We start from the raw sequence: 6,580 nt of genomic DNA, 5'->3' as shown, positions 1-6,580 counted from the left end.
TTTGAGGTGAGAGTTGAACTCATAAGACATTTAAGAGCAATTAGAACACTGCCTTTGGTTGGTGGCAATTCTCGAGAGACACAAAGGAGAAAGAGGGGGAAAAAAAGGGAGAACGTCATTCTTCACCGAAGGGGAAATGACTTCCTGCCTATTTGCAAACCATAATGTCAAACACTTATACCTCAAGTCACAAAATCTAAACTTTCATAAACATTCTCAACTGTTGGATTTTCTAATTCCCTTGGTTAAAATGACATCGCGCCAAAAATCTAAACATTGCAAGTTTCCAATTCTCAATTGAATTAGTCTTTGGGCAACTTCAAATATCAACGTCCAAGAAATATAAAACTATTGTCAATGGGGGATATCCGGATAATCAATGTCAGTGGTTGAAGACTAATCACTAAAGCTTCCTTATTTTGAGACATTACACATCACGAGATTTGGCTTATACGAAACAATGCTCAAAAAGCACGTCATCTTTGTCCAGGAGTGAGAATCGAAGTGGCAATCAAACCAAAGATATAACTTATATAAGCTCAGCATCTTTACACAATGTATAGTGTGAAGATGGCCTGAAAAGCACATCAGGAAACCCCCAAGGTTGCCAACAAGTCAGTTGCACATGATAGGTCACATGATATCGACAAAGGAGAAGCGCTAATTTACAATGGAAGACACGAGCTTCACTAGGAATCGAAGATAAAAGAGACAAAGGGCTAATAAAAAAATCATTTCTCTATCCCTTTCTGTAGATACTGTATTTGGTGATATCCCGCAGTAGTCTATTTGTTATACACGTCTGTGCAAATGCGGACCACGAAATTAGCTGCCTCACGCTCGCTCATTTCAGGATAAAATCTCCTTCGCAGATTGCCAATCGGGCCACCCCGGCTCAAAAAGGCAAGATAGCCCTTCACACACAATCTAAAAGAAAGAAGACAAATGTCAAGTTTTGATATGATGACTGATTAATAAACAAGGGAATTCATTAAGCTAACTACAAGCATAGTAAACACGGGGAGCCCTCGTCACTTGACCAAAGTAAAAAAGGTATGAGACAGTAAAAGTTCCAATAATAATAGATTATGGTTTTTTTTTTTGGTCGATAAATACTTCTTTCATTACTAAAAAGTAAGTTTACCATAGCATGGTCCCATGTCATTACATAACAACGAAAATAGAGAAATGGGGATAGTAGACAGCCAGTTCATAGGTAATGAATCGTTCCGGTGGGCTTTCGCTACCCAATTTGCAGCCCGGTTTTCTTCTCTCAAACAAGAAGTTATTGAGACACCCTCTAAGCAGCCCAAGAGGTTTGTGCAATCTTTGATTAATGTTTGGATGGCCCATGGAGCTTCAGCCCGACCTGTGATGTATCTCTCCAGCAAAGTACAGTCTGACTCAATCTTCACTAGATTTCTTCGTTCCATCAGTACGTTTCCTTTGTTCAGTACCCTGGGCAAAGCTTCCCTCTGACTTTTCATGAACAGCAGACCCTGTCTCAAGGCTAGGGTTTCGGCGATGAGGGCAGACGGAGCGACGACTTTCTTCGTGAAGCCTCCCACCAGCTGCCCGAGATGGTCTCTGTAGATTCCAGCTACTGCTCCTTGCCGCGATTCACTGCACCACGATCCATCGACGTTCAATTTCCACGAGCCCGATGGAGGTGGTGACCATCCCTCAATTGCTAAGCCTCTCTCTTCACTTTCCCTCTGTTTCCCCTCCTTTTGGTTCCAGTGTTCATATAGATTGAGGTCGTTAATTGCTTCAGTTATTACTCCTCGTGGTTGTGGTTTACTGTTCCGGAAAACCTTCGCGTTCCGTTCTTTCCAGATGAGCCAGAGCACTCCAGCTAGAATTCCACCCGATTTTGACCCTACTTGGGAAGGTAGGTTCTCTGCGAGCCATTTATCCATTCAAGTGACTGCTTCCGTTGATGTCTTCAGCTTAATGTTTGAATCTAACCATATTTCCCTTGTCCAGTCACACAGAAGGAGGAGATGTTCGAGCGTTTCAGGAGCCTTCTTACACATCGGACACAATGGATCAGGTATGAGTCTTCTCTTGTAAAGGTTTTCCTTCGTTGGAAGAGCGTTGTTGCATACACTCCATAGGAAGAAGCGAATTTTCGGGTAGTGCTGAATCTGCCATATGCGAGTCCATAGGTTCTTAGGAGGCTGATACGATGTTGATGCCAGGTTGGCGATAAATTTTTTTGACTGGGAGCACATTCTGTTGTAGTCACTTTTGACCGAGTATAAGCCCGTGCTGTTACCTGTCCACACTTGACTGTCCCTATGTGAATCGATGCTTAGCGGGATGGCGAGGATCTCTTGGACTATCCTTTGCTCAAAAAGTTCATTTAGCTTCACTAGGTTCCAGTCTTGAGTCACTGGTTCAATTAGTTCCTCTACGTATTTACGGTCATGTTGATTCGCCGGGCCACCGATGCGGCCACTAGGTAGCCAAAGGTCCTCCCTGATTCGGATACTTTTGCCGTCTCCCACTCTCCATCTCACATCCGATTCAATTACCTCTCTCCCAGGTAATATGCTTTGCCACCCCCATGAAGGGCGGCTGCCCCTTCCAGCATGCCATAATTCACCCTGTAGATAATATATTCCCTTCATAACTTGGCTCCATAGGTTTTGAGGTGCTTGTATTAGTCTCCACGCTTGTCTCCCTAGCATCGCCTTATTGAACTCCACTAAGTCCCTGAATCCTAGTCCTCCTTCATCTTTCCTTGTTTTCAATGACTCCCATTTCCTCCAGTGGATTCCTTTACGCTCAACATTTTGTTTCCACCAGAAACAGGCGATTCTTCTCTCAATTGATTTGCAAATTGAAACCGGAATTTTGAAAACGGACATCGCATACTGTGGAAGTGCCTGGACCACTGTCTTGATGAGGATCTCCTTTCCGGCTTTAGAAATCAGTTTCTCTTTCCAACCCTCCAGCTTCGAGTTGACACGCGCTAAGACCCAAGCAAACATCTGTTTCTTTGATTGTCCCCAGTCGGAAGGAATTCCCAAGTATTTACCTGTTTTGTCAATAATAGGGACTCGTAGCTCATCCGCCATCCTCTCCTTTAATAGCAGCGGACAGTTTGGCCCAAAGAAGATGCCCGATTTGTTTAGATTTATTGCCTGCCCCGAAGCATAGCAGTATTGGTTTAAAATATTGGACAGGCTTTGGCATTCTTTGATTGTGCCATCAAGGAAGAAGATTGCATCATCCGCGAAAAGTAGATGGGAGTCCGTAGGGCACCATCTATTTAGTTTGATTCCTCGTAGGCTGCCATTTGAAATTGCCCTGTTCATAAGTGAAGATAATACATTAGCCATTATGATAAAGAGATATGGTGATAGTGGGTCTCCCTGTCTTATCCCTCGGGATGGCTGAAATTGTTGGAGTGGTTCTCCATTCATTTTCACACTGAAAGTCACCGTAGAGATACATTGTTTTACCCGTTGTACCCACTCTTCGCAGAATCCCATTGTCCTCATGCAGTCACATAGGAAGTCCCATTCGACTCTATCGTAGGCCTTTTGCATATCAAGTTTGAGAACCGCCTGGACTTTCTTTTCTCTCTTTCGAATTCGGAGTTGGTGTAGCATCTCCTGGACGATCAGGATATTATCCTGTATTTGTCTGCCACCCACAAAAGCACTTTGTTCTATCGCAATAATCTCAGGGAGCCATGGTTTGAGACGATTGACCATAACTTTTGCAATGATCTTGTAACTGAAGTTGCACAAGCTTATTGGCCTGAATTGTGAAATGTTCTCCGGGCTGGCTATTTTTGGAATTAATACAATTTGGGTCAAGTTAAGGGAGGGGTCGAAAGTGCCTGTAGTGAAGAAGCCGTCCACCATGTCGACTACATCTTGCTGGATTTCAGACCAGTATTGATGATAGAAAAGCCCGTTTAGACCATCCGGACCAGGTGCCTTAGTTGCTCCCATTTGAAACACTGCTTCTTGCACTTCCTCTTTTGTCACCTTTTTCATTAAGGCCATGTTCATCTCATCATGGATAAGGTTGGGACATTGATCAAGCACCGGTTGGTAGTTTCTGGGCCCCACAGTTGTGTATAAGGAGCGGTAGAATTGCCCAATGTGCTGCTTTAAGACTTCAGGGTCACGACACCACTGATTTTCTTCTATTCTCAGCATTGATATTCGGTTACGTATTCTTCTTTGTATCGTTGTGGCATGAAAATATTTGGTATTTTTCCCCCCACTTTAGCCAATTTATCCGGGATCTCATGCTCCAGTACATCTCTTCTTGCCTCCATAAACTCTCTATGCGTTCTCTGAGTTGCTGCGATTCCTCCCTAAAGCCAGACCCACTAGGGTTATTTGTTATCTCGGTTAGTCTCTTCATTAAGCACTCAACTTGCTTGCGAGCATTGGAAAATTTTCTTTTACTCCAAGTCCCCAATGCACTAGCCACCTTCCTCGATTTCCCCCCTAGGTCTCCATGGGGGCAGGACCTATCATGCCAAGCCTTTCTAACCACCTCCTTACATTCCGAGTCTTCTACCCAAAAAGCCTCAAACCGAAAATCCTTTTTCCTCTTGTTGTTATTTGGGTGCATTGTTATAAGTAACGGACTATGATCAGAACCTATGGCCGGTAAAGCATAGGCCTCTGCACTTGGGAATTCTACTCGCCATTCTAAGTTGCAAACTGCCCTATCCAGTCGTTCTCTCACCAATGCATCCCCTTCTCTATTGTTTGACCATGTATATGCGCATCCCTTGCTTTCCATATTCATTAAAGAACAATCGTCCATCATTTCTCGAAAGGCCACCATTCTATGATTCTCAGCCCCTCGTCCACCAGCCTTTTCCCAGTAATAACGGACCTCATTAAAATCACCCATACAAATCCATGGAAGAGTGTTATTGCGATGAATAGCCCGTAACTTATGCCATAATTGTAATCGTTCCTGGAACTCAGTAGATGCATGAAGAAATGATATTCTTTTTCGGATTCCGCAAGTGGGGTCCCTACATGTTATGTCAATCAATTCCTTCGAGTAGTCCTGTATTTCCACCGATATCTCCTCTTCCCACATAAGAGCCAAACCCCCTGCTATGCCAATAGGATCAATAATAACTGCTTTGCTGAACTGGAGTTGCTGTTTCAACCTATCCACTATTGTTCTTTTATTCTTGGTTTCCATGAGGAACACCAAATTGGGCCTATCAAGAGCCATTAAGGCTCGGAGGTGCTGGAACGTCGGGGTAGAGCCCAGTCCCCGACAGTTCCAGCTCAATACTTTCATCTATCCTCGGTGGCTTATTGGGCTAACCACCAAAGCCCATTCTTGGGTTCCCACATCAACCTGAATCGGAGCATCAAGGAGAAGTGTCTCATCAATCGCCTTCGCGTCTATCCTCCGTAGATTCAGTTGTTTCGCCTTCTTGATTTTCTTGGTTGCTGAGGGAATACGGCCTTTCCGACCCTTCTTATATGAGGTGGATGTACCTCTTGAATAAGCTACCAACCCTGGTGATTCTAATAGTAGAGGCTGGGTATCTTTAGCACTTTTACCTTTTTCTGTTGTCAACTCCACAATTATCCCTTTTTGTAACGACCCGGTCCGACGAGGGCGGGGAGTGGTCGCCGGGGCCAAAGGGCCTGGACAAGGAGCGGCTCCTGGCAGGCTTCTAGGATGGCAAGGGGGGCATCTCTCTGTCCCACATCGCTTAGGGGGGGAGTCCTGGGGTTGCTTATAAGGCCTGGGTGGCCTATCCTGTGTAACGCATTTTAAAGCCGTGAGGGTCAGTGGGCCCAAAGCGGACAATATTACACAGTGTAGACCCCGGGTCCTTACAAATGGTATCGAGCCGACTCCCGATCGTGTGGGGCCACGGCGAGGACGCCGTGCTCGAAGGAGGGAGAATGTAACGACCCGATCCGACGAGGCGGGAGTGGTCGCCGGGGCAGGGCCCGGACAAGGAGAGGCTCCTGCGAGCTTCTAGGATGGCAAGGGGGCATCTCTTTGTCCCACATCGCTTAGGGGGAGTCCTGGGGTTGCTTATAAGGCCCGGGTGGCCTATCCCGTGTAACGCGTTTTAAAACCGTGAGGACTTAGTGTCCAAAGCGGACAATATTACACAAGGAGTGGCGCAGCGGAAGCGTGGTGGGGCCGAGGTCCTTACACTTTTCCTTTTGCTTTGGAGAATTTCGACAGTTGACAATCCATAGGGTTTACCCTTTGCATACCATAGTCTTCAGTAGGGGTTGGGATCTCCCTGTTTACATCCAATATTGGTGTTTCTGGGGCTGTTTCCTCCTCCTCTAGTATATCTACTTCCTCATTGTATAACTTCCAGAACGGGCTATTTTCCCTTGCTTCCGCTTTCAACCAATAACCAAAGTTCCCGCATCCCTCTTCCCCTGGTCTTGGTTCTTTATAGGGAATTTCCTCGCAGTTTGTGACGTAATGACCTATCCTTCCGCAAGAATAGCAGTAGTAGGGAAGCCGTTCGTACTTAAAATCTACCCACACTTGATCACCATCATCAAAATTTACAATAGCTCCTAGCCATAAAGGACTGGCTAGT

The 6,580-nt window shown here is 45.4% G+C and overlaps 1 long non-coding RNA gene across 1 annotated transcript; it reads left to right on the top strand.

Annotated features, from left to right (window-relative positions):
* Nucleotides 1-1,774: 1,774 nt before the first annotated feature.
* LOC130136660 (uncharacterized) lies at nucleotides 1,775-3,203 on the top strand. Its single transcript, XR_008815445.1, has 3 exons — nucleotides 1,775-1,891; nucleotides 1,987-2,053; nucleotides 3,062-3,203. It is a non-coding gene; the product is annotated as an uncharacterized LOC130136660 (long non-coding RNA).
* The last annotated feature ends 3,377 nt before the right edge of the window (nucleotides 3,204-6,580 follow it).

Source organism: Syzygium oleosum, unplaced genomic scaffold, assembly GCF_021117445.2.
Source record: "Syzygium oleosum isolate NSW1041296 unplaced genomic scaffold, Sole_v2.1 Sole_v2.47, whole genome shotgun sequence".
Lineage (NCBI taxonomy): Eukaryota > Viridiplantae > Streptophyta > Magnoliopsida > Myrtales > Myrtaceae > Syzygium > Syzygium oleosum.
The sequence above is the reverse complement of the archived record's forward strand: the minus strand, read 5'-3'. Positions and strand labels throughout refer to the sequence as shown.